The sequence below is a fragment of the Sciurus carolinensis genome, assembly GCF_902686445.1.
Source record: "Sciurus carolinensis chromosome 14 unlocalized genomic scaffold, mSciCar1.2 SUPER_6_x, whole genome shotgun sequence".
In the NCBI taxonomy this organism is placed as follows: domain Eukaryota; kingdom Metazoa; phylum Chordata; class Mammalia; order Rodentia; family Sciuridae; genus Sciurus; species Sciurus carolinensis.
The window spans coordinates 1593976-1607839 of NW_025920104.1; the positions used below are offsets into that span (position 1 = coordinate 1593976).

General features: G+C 32.5%; 1 pseudogene; it reads left to right on the forward strand.

The window, feature by feature from the left end:
* Window positions 1-13864, forward strand: part of LOC124973145 (coiled-coil domain-containing protein 138-like) — a 75199-nt pseudogene that overhangs the window by 52295 nt on the left and 9040 nt on the right.

The window sequence follows — 13864 nt, forward strand, 5'->3', positions numbered from 1 at the left end:
AGAAGATGGTAGACTAATACCCCAAAAGATCATCTTGACACAAGTTTCAGACTTCATTTTTCTTTAGACAAGGAGAAAAGAGGGGGTGGTCCAGTTAGGAATTGATCGATGACTGGGAACTTCTAGGCACCAGTTTAATGGTCTGGAGTTGGATATTGCAAAATCTGGTAGTTGGCACTCTGTTCATCATGATACCCTGTAAAACTTAAAATATCTTAGTTACTCTTTTCTTGTTGCCTTTAGTGTTGAAATGGGAGGAGAGACATTAGGGAAATTTTGGGCAAATCAACCTTTTACTACCAGTTCTGAACAAACATTCCTTAAGCTACTAATGTGTCTACATGTAGAGTTGAACAGAAACAATCTGACCCAAAAATTAAGGTAGCAAAGGAGACAGATAAAATGCAAAGGCATAGATGCCAGACTTTTCACCCTGTTTAGTCACCCTTTGAACATCTGCATAGGCCAAAGTGAACAGTTAGTGTTTTTCTTTCTCTTTTTTTTTAGTTGTAAATGGACACAATGCCTTTGCTTATTTATTTCTATGTGTTGCTGAGGCTAGAACCCAGTGCCTCACATGTGCTAGTCAAGTGCCCTACAACTGAGGCACAACCCTAGCCCAATGGTTAATTCTTTTGACAAAAGCAGTTCAAGTCAAGTTCAAGTTGAAAGGTAACATAGGAAACAGTTATCATAAACCCACATGTCAGAGGAACTATCTACAGCAGAGCTAGTGAAAGACTAATAATATATTGATTAGCTGTATGATTTGACCTTCAAAGTTGGTGATTTTTAAAGTCAACTGGAAGTAAATAAAACTGGAGAGTTTATTTAGGTTTTCCCTCAGTTACAAATTATGTCTCAAAAAAACTATTGCTAAAAAACCCACTACCACAACCAAAACAGTATAACCAGGGTTACATGGTGCTCTTGGTCTTTGTGTCTCCTAGGTCTCTATATTTTGGACACATTACCATCTCCTTTCTCCCTCTCCTCATGTTTTATGTTATTATGTTGAAGAGTCTCAATTTGCTGAATATCTTATAGTCCTAATTATTCTGAATTCTTCCTTGTAGACTTATGTAATCTGTTTCCTGGAAGGAATGCTTTATAGTCAGTAACATTTTAAAATGAGGTGTGAGCATTTAACACAGAAAATTTTACTGAGATTGTGATCTTAACAGAATATGTGGTTATCAAATTGCATTTATTCATGAAAGCATCCATAAAAGTACTATTTGGACATTTTTCAAATTATAAAATGTCTGTAACTTTTTCTTTTTTTGTTTGAGGTTTTATTGTTTGAATTATAGGAAATGATACCTTAATAGTAGTAAGAAGCCAGTGAAGAACATTGAGAGAGAAAATAGTATGAGGTTTATTCTTTCAAAAGATTGTGCTGCAGCAAAGGAAACTATCAGCAATGTGAAGAGAGAGCCTACAGAGTGGGAGAAAATCTTTGCCACTCATACTTCAGATAGAGCACTAATTTCCAGAATATAAAAAGAACTCAAAAAACTCTACACCAAGAATACAAATAACCCAATCAACAACTGGGCTAAGGATATGAACAGACACTTCACAGAAGAAGATCTACAAGCAATCAACAAACATATGAAAAAATGTTCACCATCTTTAGTAATAAGAGAAATGCAAATCAAAACTACACTAAGATTCCATCTCATCCCAATTAGAATGGCGATTATCAAGAATACAAGCAACAATAGGTGTTGGAGAGGATGTGGGGAAAAAGGTACTACTCATACATTGCTGGTGGGGCTGCAAATTAGTGCAGCCACTCTGGAAAGCAGTGTGGAGATTCCTTAGAAAACTTGGAATGGACCTACCATTTGACCCAGCTATCCCACTCCTTGGCCTATACCCAAAGGACTTAAAATCAGCATACTACAGAGATACAGCCACATCAATGTTCATAGCTGCTCAATTCACCATAGCCAGATTGTGGAGCCAACCTAGATGTCCTTCAATTGATGAATGGATAAAGAAACTGTGGCATATATATACAATGGAATATTACTCAGCTATGAAGAATAATAAAATTATGTCATTTGCAGGAAAGTGGATGAAATTGGAGAATATCATGCTAAGTGAGATAAGCCAATCTCAAAAATCCAAAAGACAAATGATCTCACTGATAAGCAGATGATGACACATAAGTTGGGGTGGGAGGGGGCAAGAATGGAGGAAGGAGGGACTGTATAGAGGGAAAAGAGAGGTGGGAGGGGTGGGGGAAATGAAAAAAGAATGGAATGAATCAAACATCATTACTCTATGTAAATGTATGAATATGCAAATGGCATGCTGTTACTCCATGTACAAACAGAAACAACATGTATCCCATTTGTTTACAATAAAATAAATTAATAAAAACAGATTGTGCTGACTGTTACATGGAGGAAAGATTGGAGTCAATCGCATTAAGAAACCCTTAAGAAATTAAGGTAAAACAAGGTAGCAATTTGGATTGGGAGGGTGGGTATAGAATTAGAACTGGACTATTTCAAAAGGAGATAAAATTGATGTGACTTGTTAATGGATTCCATGTAAGAAGTGAAGTGTCAAGGTTGACTTTCATGTTTATGACTTTTGCAACTGTATGAGTGTTGATAGCAGTAACTCAGAGTAGGAACTATTGGGGGGAAACATCTTACTATATAGGGGAATCTGACAAGTTTTTTTTGATACATTGAGTTTGAAATGGATTTGAAACAGCAAAATGGATTGTTTCTGGAAGCTATTGTCATGAGAGACCCCAGAACTCTTGGAGAGGTTTGATATATATATATTAGTCATCAGTGTATAGTAACTAATATTGAATCTTGAGTGACTTCAATATTTAACAGTCAGTCAAATGAGAATAAATAAGCAAAAGAGACTGGTAAGTAGTAGCCAGAGAAGTAGAAGGGATACAAGGAGGAATTGATGTCACATAATCTGAAGAGGGAGAGTATTTCAAAAGAAGGGAGTACCACATCTTGCTTCAAGAGATCAAATATGCACGTTGAAACTAAGGTTTATTTTCATAGCTTATTAGTCATGTCTGTGGTTGTATATGTGATTTTGTATCCTGTCTTTGCTTTATTTAATTTATCAGTAATGTGTTTCTATTTACTTATTTTATTGTTTTTGTTTTTGGTACCAGGGAATTTAATCAGGGGTACTTGACCACTGAGCCACATCCCCAGCCCTATTTTGTATTTTGTTTAGAGACAGGGTCTCACTGAGTTGCCTAGTGCCTCGCTTTTGTTGACACTGGCTTTGAACTCAAGATCCTTCTGCCTCATCTCCCAAGCTGCTGGGATTACAGGCATGTGCCATTTGTGTTGTTTTATGATATTCTCAGTCAGATGCAGCTACATGAGAAAGCAGAGAGGCTCAGGAAGAAAAAACAACAGAGGTTATATATTCACAGGTCTTAGAGACAGAAGGCACTGCAGGTTATGCAGAGCCAATAAGAAAGACACCAGAGTGGTCAAGAGGTGGAAGACAGAAACAAGGAGAAAGCATTAGAAAGGAAAGACTAGGCAGGATGAATAGGAGTGGCTAGCTAGAATAATTTTCCTAAGGCATGGATTATATAGAGGAGGTTTGACTCTGGATTGGTTAGATCAAAGGCAACTTCTAGTATGCTTTTTGTTGTCCCTAAGTATTGGCTAGCTCAGGGAGGGGCAGTCTTTCCCCAGCTAGAAGGCTTTTTTAAAGATATTGAAACATCATAGTACATATACAGAAAAAGTATACATACAATACATTCATAATCTTTAGTCCATTAGATGTAAAGTTAACTTAAAATTTCCCTGTTAACCATTAAGTTATTTTTCAGGTTTATGCTGTTATAAATAAATATCTTTGTACATGTGGTTTTGCAGGGGTATATTTTAGGTGACTTCTTAGGTTGGTTAAAATTCCAGAAGTAGTGTTATTTTATCAGAGCATTAGAATATATCTTTATGGTCTTTGAAGTCATTTAGCAAAATGACTTACTTTGGAAGCAAATGTTATCCGTATCTTTGTAAATTTTTAAATTATTTTTACAAATCAAAATTAATTATGATAATATAGATGTGTAAAGAGGAAAGTAAATATTACTCAAGTTATTAGAATCCAATTGTTAATATTTTTAGAAAATATCCTTTCACATATTTTCAATATAAAATTAAGTAGACATTTTATATAAATTGGATTCTTTATTATGCTTGCTATGGACTATTCTATGATAAGAACAAGTCTAAGTTGTCATTTTTAAAGGATATATGCTTATTTTATCATTTAAGCTTCAAAGAGTATGTATATTAAGGTTAAGCACTTTAAATCCCTTGATGTGCTATTGCTGGATGAGAGCAAATATGCATACTTAAGTATTTTGAGGGGGTGGTAACTGGGGATTGAATCCAGGAGCACTTTAGCACTGAGCTATATATCCCCAGACCTTTCTGCTTTTTATTCTCCTAGCAGGCTCTCACTGCATTGCTTATAGCCCCACTAAATTTCTGAAGGCTTCCCTGAACTTGCAATCCTCTTGCCTCAGCCTCCCAGATCACTGGGATTTGTACACTTGCCATTGTACCCAGTACATACTTAAATTTTCAATTGCATGTTGTCAAATTCTGTAGTTTATCAGGATTTTGAGAGATTTTTATTAAAAATTATTTTTTCTTTAGTTAATTTTTGGTAAATTTTGGTAGTTAATTCTAGACATCTAAAACTGCTGTGTCTTTCTATTTTTTATCTTTTTATGCTTAGCTTTTGCCTATGATGACAGAGCAGCTATAGTGGATACCATTTGTGAATGCCTGCCAAACTTCACGAGTCTTTTTTAAAATTTATATATCAGTCTCTACAGCAGCTAGATGGTGGAACACAGGTAAATGACTATAGGAACTTATTTTCAGGTAATACTTCAATTTGTTTTTGTTTCCTTGATTTTGTTTATATATATTCTGTATTTATAAAATCTCTTGCAGAGATTTTGCTAATAGCATTAAACTTGTATATCAAATTGAGAATTGACTTTTTATTGTTTTGCATCTTCCAACTTATGAACACAAATCATCTCCTCACTTATTTAGAACTTTAATTTCTTTCATTGGTGCTGTAGTTTTCTGCATAGAATTCCTCTTTATGAGTTTTCAGCTGAGTAATTTTTATGTGATTTTAATTAGCATTCTTTTAAATTTTGATGTCCATATGTTGGTCAATAGCATATAAAAATATGATTGATTTTTTGTTGTTTATTTTGTGTCCTGTGACTTAGACCTTAGTAGTTTTAGTAATTTCTTAACAGACTTCTTGGGATTTTCTACATAGATAGTCATGTTATCTCAAATATAAACACAGTAGCTTTTGTTTTTGTTTTCCTTTTAAATATGTATACCTTTAGTTCCTTTTCATGGTTTATGGCATTAGCTAGAATTTCTAGCACTATACTGATTGTACATGGTGGTGAGAGCAAATATCTTTGCCTTGTTCTCCACTTTAGGGGGCACCATTTAGTCTGTTGCCCCATTAAGTAAACATTAATAATAGTATTTTTATAGATGATTTTTTCAATTTGAGTTAATTACCCTCAATTCCTATTTTTCAGAGGTTTTATTATGATATGGGTTTATTATTGAATTTTTTCAAATGAACTTTTTGTGTTGATTGGTAAGGTCATATAATGTTATTTGTTTTTAACTGTTTAATATGGTAGAATACATAGATTTTTAAACATTGAGTCAGCTGTGAATCCCTGACATAAAGCTCATTTGTTTGTGATGTTTAATTCTTGTTTATTGATGAAATCTATATGTTAGTATTTTGTTAAGGATTCTTCACTTACATTTATAAGGAATATTGGTCTGTGGTTTTGTTTGTTTTGTATCAGGGTAATGTTAGGTTTATAAAAATGGTAATTATCTCATCTGGAAGAAATTTTGAAGAGTTAGTGTTAATTCTTTAAATATTAGGTAGACTTCTGCAAGTGAACTGTTTGGACCTAGAGATTTCTTTTTTGGGGGGGTTTAAATTTTGAATTTATTATTCTTAATAGTTAAATTACTCAACTAATTATAGAATTATAGAATTATAATTATATCATTCATACTAGTGACTTGTAGTTTGTGCTTTTTGAGGAACTGAACCATTTTATCTTCACAAATTTATTTGTGTAGAGTTTATCACAGTACTATCTTTTTGAAATCTTCAGTGTCTATAGTGATAGCCCTTCTTTATTCTAGATATGGAAACTTGGGTTTTCTTTTTTTTCCCTAGAAGTTTGTGTTTTTCATTGTTATTTCAGAGGATTATCTTTTTGTTTTGTTGATTTTTCTGTCATGTTTTTTGTTCTCAATTTTCTTGATTTCTTCTTGCTATCTGTTATTTTCTTGCTTCTCCTTGCTTTTAGTTTATTATGCTCTCCTTTTCTAGGTTACTGAAGTGAAAACTTATTGATTCAAGACTTTTCCTCTTTAATACATACATTTATTAATTTAGTGCTACTTTTCCATCCATTCTGCTTTAATCATGTCCTACAGATTTTGATATGTTTTATTATCATATCATGACCCATGAATTATTTAGTCTGTTATAGGTCTTTCTGTTCTTCAGGTTTGTTTGTTTTGTTGATATTCATAAGTTGTTTTACATCCTTGTTGATATCTTATCTAGTTCTATCAACTGTTAAGAGGTGGTGTTGAATATCTCAAAATGTATAAGTGCATTCTACTGTAATGTGCAACTAATTAGAAATAAAATTTTAAAAAATTAAAAAAGAAGTCTCTAGTATTAGTAGTAAATTTGTGTTTCTTCTGTTATTTCCATCAATTTTACCTCACATAGTATATCTCTGTTGCTCAGTCCATATATATTTAGGATTGTTTTTTCTTCTTGATAGGTTGACCCTTTTATTGTTGTATAAAGTCCTTTTTTGGTCATTTTCTTTGCTCGTGAAATCACTTTAACTGATATTAATATAGCCATTTATGTTTTTCTTTGATTCATATTCTCATGGTATATCTTTTTCCAATTTTTTTACGTTTGATCTGCATATATTCTTATATTTGAAATGAGCTTTTGTAGGCAGCATATGACTAGGTTATGTTTGTAAATCAGTTTTGTCAATCTTTGTGTTTTATTTGGTATTTGATTTGTACATGGTAGGGCTTAAATTGTCACCTTATTTCTTGTTTTTATCTGTTTTTTATTTTTATTTTTGTTTTTTATCCTACTGTTTGGTGGCTTACTTGAACATTTTTTAGAATTCCATTTTTATTTATCTATAATCTTTTGGGTATCTCTCTCTCTCTCTCTCTCTCTCTCTTCTCTCTCTCTCTCTCTTTGTGGTGCTGGGGATTGAACCAGGGCCTTGTGCATGTGAGGCAAGCACTCTACCAACTGAGCTGTATCCCCAGTCCCCAAGGGATTTATCTCTTTGTTGAGCTTTTTTCTATAGTTCTCAATATTATATATGAATCACTTATTAGTCTCACTGTACCATTATTTTACCAGTTTTAAGTAAAATAGAGAGGTATGACATCTCTTAAACTCCCTCATTTATAATATAATCAAGCTAAATATTTCTTCTGTAGCTGGGCACGGTGGCCTATGCCTGTAATCCCAGCATGGACTTGAGAGATTGAGGCAGAAGGATCTTGAGTTCAAAAGCAACCTCATCAACTTAGTGAAGCCCTAAGCAACTTAGCAAGACCCTGTCTCTAATAAAATATAAAAGAAAGGCCTGGGGATGTATCTAGGTGGTTAAGCACCCCTGGCCTGGTACCAAAAAAAAAAAAAAAAAAAAGAACTGCCTGAGATAATATTATTGATTTTTATTCACCCACCAAACAGTTTATAAACTCAAGAAGAGAATAAAAGTCTACTGTATAGTTTTGTTTTTTGTGTTCTTCTTCCTCTTGTTCTTTTAGCCTTTCCTTTCTGTTTAAAAGAACTTTATTTTTTTAGAGTAGATCTGCCGATGACAGATCCTCCTGTTTTCTTCATTTTGACATCATGATTTTCCTTTCATTTTTGAAGGACATTTACACTGGGAATTGGATTTTGGGTGAGAGGCTTTTTTTTTTTCTCCAACTTTTGGCTCTTTAGAAATGTGCCAGTTCCTTCTCACCTCCATGGTTTATGATAAGAAATATATTGTCATTTGAGTTATTTTCCCTGTACATGTAATATAGAGTATCATTTCTCATTCTCCTTTTTTTTATGGTAGTTTTTATAAGTTGGATAATGATAAGTATTAGTGTCAATCTCTTTGGATTTATCCTGTTTGGGATTTGTTCAGCTTCTTTGATCTCTACATGTATATTTTGCCATGTCTGGGAAGGTTTTAGTCATTGTTTCTCAAGTATTTTTTTAGTTAACTGATTTTTCTTTGAGGACTCTATGACATGACTATTAAATTTCTTGTTTTACTCTTATTTCCTCAACATTCTATTTGTTTGTTTTTCAGTTTAGATTGGTTGTTCAGATTAACTGTTTTCTGTTTTTTTACTTTCTATTTAAATAATTCTTTCTCTACCCCCTCCAATCTGCTACCCAGCCTATTCACTAAATTTTTATTGTGTTTATTGTATTTCCAGTTCTAAAATTTCCACTTCACTTTTCTTCTATGTTTTCTTTGGTAATACTTTTCAGTTCTTCAATGAGATTTTCTAAAAGAGCTTATAAATGCTCATTTTATTAGACCTGTGTTAAATTCTTTGTTGGGTAATTGTAATATTTTGTCATATATTGGGATTGGCAGATATTGATTCTCTTTTTGTATTTACTTTTGAGACTTTCCTTATTTTTGGTGTGGTGAGTGTACATTCTCAGCCAATATTGGTTGCAGATATTGGTGAAGACTCAGCAATAATTTAAAAAAATAAATTTTTTGTGGTTTTTACTTTTTTCAATTAAAGAGAAATAGTGTCTACACACATATTTGAAAAGTAAAGAACAATTTATTTTCCTATTATAAAAGTAGCATGAAGCATTAGAGATAGTTTTTTAACAAAAATATGTAGAATTCCTTAATCTATCATTTTAATATAATTACTATAATAATTTTGAAATATTTAAATTTGAATTGAGATTTTAAATCTCATGTATTACTTTTTCCTAATGATATTATACACTTATTTGCAATGTATTTGAATTAGATTACACTACTTGCACCACCCAGTCATTTGGTGTTTGATACTCACAAAATCTCAGTATATCTGTTTGTAATTTAAATGCTGAATCTTGGTATATGCTATTGAGTAGGGAATTGTTCACAAATCCCCATTCAGAGGCAGGTAACTATTATAAAGTCAGTGACATGTGATTGAAGAATTCAAATCATAACAAAGGAAATTTTAAGTTATTTCTAAGTCTGGCTTAGCAAAGCATACTCTGCAGCAGTCTGAAATGGTTTTCTTTGATTTGATTCTTGGTGAATATATGGAATACCATTATATTCTTTTATTTTAGAGCAAGTTTTTTTCTATGCCATTATTCCAATTTTGCCAATTTTCTTGTTTCAGTTTGTTCTCCATGAGAATTTTCTATGATTCTAACCTAGTATTTTATCCTTTTAAATTGTTCAGTTTTCAGAGTCACTGAGGACACCTATAGTAAGATTAACCTGAAAACAGTGAGGCTCCAGATGGTCATTTCCTAACCAAATACAATAAGATACACCTGAGAAACTGGTAGTCAGTGATGGTGGAGCAATGACAAACAGAGAGCAGGCAGTCCACCTCTCTTCCTTTGATGATTCTCTTCCAGAAATATAGCTTGATCTTATGTTTTCACATGTTTTAGAGAAATACACATATTTAAGTTCCTTTTCAGTTGATTGTAATCTTCCAGGCTTGCATATTTTCAATTGTTTCATTTTTTTAATTAACAAGAAATTCATTTACTCTTAGTTCAATTATTTTATTGTAGTATTTAAATTAAATGTTTTCTGAGCATGAGCAAATACACTAAGATTGTACATTTTTTCCTTTCCTTATGATTTTGAATCAAAACTTAAATTTTAAAAGTTATGTGATTTGAGGTGGGAGAGAAACAATAAATCTACAAAAAAGACATAACAACATTGTATGTTAGTCTCATTACTAGTAAAATGGCCACTGTTTATCTTTCTTTTTTATTGTAAACAAATGGGGTACAACTTGTTTCTCCATTTGTACATGAAGTAAATGCATACCATTTGTGAAATCATACATTTACAAAGGGTAATGGTGTTTGATACATTCTGTTACTTTTTTCCTTTCTCCCACCCCTCCCACCCCTTATTTCCCTTTGTACAGTCTCTCCTTCCTCCATTCTCCCTTCCACCCCCCATTATGTATCATCATTCACTTATCAGTGATATCATTCATCTTTTGGTTTTTTGAGATTGGCTTATCTCACTTAGCATGATATTCTCCAATTTTATCCATTTGCCTGCAAATGTCATAATTTTATCATTCTTTATGGCTGACTAATATTCCATTGTATATGTGTGTGTGTGTGTGTGTGTGTGTGTGTGTGTGTGTATCACAATTTCTTTTTCCATTCATCAATTTAGGGGCATCTAAGTTGGTTCCACAATTTGGCTATTGTGAATTGAGCAGCTATGAACATGACTGTACATATTTTTAACAGCATTCAACTATGACATCAACATTGAGAAGACCGGATGAAGATATATTTAAAGGAGTGGTAATTAAAGGAATTCAGGATAATTTTTTCAGATCATTCTGTGGAAAATAAACCAAAGACAGCTGCTTTCTTTAAGAACTCCAATTTGCCATTGAGATTTTTGTCAACCTTAATTATTCTCAAAACAGTCACTCAAGGTAAGCTTTCAAGAATGCTTACAGAATAATTTTTAGTATCTAGGAGAGATAACCATATAATATAGCAATTATTTTATAATCAAATGTGTTTTAAATTTTCAGCATGAGAGTTTGGTTTATTTCATAATGGTGGCACATTATTTAAAATCAACTTTTATTTGGTGAATTTGAGAGAATGAAGTCTTTGTATTGTTACTACCTCCCAGAAGCCTGTGTTGATTCTCTTAGGTCATGTTCTAATAACAACCTTCACTTCAAATTGTTGGCTTATTTGCCACATAAATTGGAATTGCTAGTTATTTTATTATTTTCTGCTAGACAACCAAGTTGGCAAACTATAACTTAAAGAGAATATCGGGTCCACCATCTATTTTGTTAATAAAATTTTCTCACACAGCCATGCTCGTTTATTATGTCTTGGCTGTGACTCTTTTTGCCTTTTAACAGCAGAGCTGAATAGCTGGCAACAGAGACTGTGTAGCCTCTAAAATTTATAAAATTTTTACCTGACCCTATACCAAAAAAGCTTATCAATCCTGCACTAGTTAACTTACTAATGGATAAAAACTTATTTTGTTTATCCACCCATACCTAGCATGGTGCTTGGTGTATAAGAATAAATTTATTGATATATAAAAAAAGTGAATCAATTAAAAATAATACTACATGCAGAAGACCTGGGCTCAATCTCCAGCATTGCAAAGGAAAGAAGAAATGAAGGGAGGGAGGGAGCAAAAGGGAGATAAAGAAGGAAATTCTTCAACCAAAGATGATCATAATTTTTCCCTCCAATACTAGGGATTGAAACCTGTTGTATTCTACTACTGAACCACATCCCTGACCCTTTTTATTTTTTATTTCATGACAGTGTCTCACTAAGTTGCCAGCTTGGCCTCAAATTTGTGATCCTCCTGTCTCAGCCTTCTCAGTTGCTGGGATTTACAGATGTGCAGCTTAATTATATGTAATGTCAACTTAATTGATATACTTTAAATTAATACCTGTAACCAGTTGTCATTCTGAATCATTAAATATGAGAAATTTTGTTAAAGTGAGTCATACCAGTGTGGTCAACCAATAAATATATAAGTTTTGTATCTATTGTGTTTGCTAAATTGTATGACTCAGAATGGTGGTTTCTTTAAATGGGCAATGACATCAATTTTATTTGGGTACTTTATCTGAAGTATGCTTATCTGAAGTCGTTACTCCTAGTGATAAGTGAACTAATGAAAAAAGTCATAATTCTGCCTTCTTAGTTGTTTTTATGTGGTTTTGGTTTCCATAATTATAATAGACTGGTAACTATTTGAAAGATCATTTACAAGCCAGTCATGGTGGCTCATGCCTGTAATCCCAGCAACTCAGAAGTCTGAGGCCAGAGGATCACAAATTTGAGGCAGCCTCAGCAATTTAACAAGACCCTCAGTAACTTAGCAAAATCCTGTCTCAAAATTAAAAAGGCATGGGCATACTCAGTGGTAAAAGGTCTTATAGTGATTAAGTAGTCTGATCATCAAAAGAACATGATAATCCTTTATACACAAATAACACGAAGCAAAAACTGATCGAACTGAAAGAACAAACAGTTGTTTTTTTAATTTTGAGCAAGGTTTACTAAGTTTCCCAGACTGACTTTTAATTTACAATCCTCCTCCCTCAGCCTCCTGAGTCACTGGAATCATAGGCATGCACCTCCACATGCAGCTATATTAAATTCTAGCTTAATAGTAGCTATCTATTATCAATATCAATAAACTTCATTATTGTTATATTATTTAACTTTTAAGAGTTGAATTAAGATATATTAGATCACATTAGCTGTCTATGGCTATATAAACAACCAAACACTTATGGGACTTACAAAAACCTTTTATTTACTAGCTCACAATTTTTTTGGATTGATAATTTGAGATGGACCCAAGTGACAGGTTTTTCTGTGTTGGGCTCCCTGTTCTTGGTTCACCTTTCCCCCATGGGGCCTATTCACATGTGGCAGAAAAGTTGGCAATGCAAGAGCTCTCGAGGCTAGGATCCTGAGCACACAGCGTCATTTCTTCTGCATCTTGTTAAGAGCATAGAGTTAGCCTAGGCTCAGAGCCAGGCAGTGTAGCTCATCTGTAGATGGCAATTGTGGCAGAGTTTCTAATTGCTTTTTAAAGCTGCCAAATAGACTAAATAAAGAAAAACCTTATCTTACACTGATTAAGATCAACAGATTGACTTTTGGTAAAGAATATAAAGGTAACATTTCAATGACAGGACTTTGTTAAAAGACTCAATAATATAACACAATTAGGAAAATAAATGTTTTGAAATAGTTATAATTAATATTTTAAAAATATTCTTTTGGAAGATAAATTGATCTTGTTTTCAGAAACATCTTCTACTGGATAAATTCAAATGAGAACATAATTGTTCTGTAAGGTCATTCTTGAAAAAAGTAGTCAAGTACTATTTTTTACTCTTTAAAACTCTTAAAGAACAATTTCTTCAGCTTGGAAATTTTAAGAAAAATCCCATATAGCATTCAACCTATTTAATAATCAGATGATATATTAATAAGTGAAGCAATTTGTATTAAATGCAGCAAGTGGTGCTGTGATAAAAGTTTTGTTCCTTATATAGATTATAATTCATGTATACTTTGCTTGTGTAATTGCTAAATACATATATATATATATATATATATTCTAAACAAGGCAAATCTAAACAATCTAGCAACTTTGTTCTATTATTCTTTTATTTCCAATGTTTATTTTTTAGCTATGAAATTAAGTATAGTAATGTTAATGTTCCTTGAACTTTCTAAATTCTACCAAAAAGAAAAAGGAGTACACTATAAAGTGTGTCCAGAGGCACAGATCCTTATTTCTCAAAATATTTTAATATATATATTTTAATTTAATATGAGTTACTCTAACTTCTCATTCTTAATAACTAGGGTTTAGTTGTTTTATTCATATTTATGTAAGAAAATTCAACCCAAAACCAAGAAGACAATAAATGTCATTTGGTGATTCTGTTATACTTTCAGT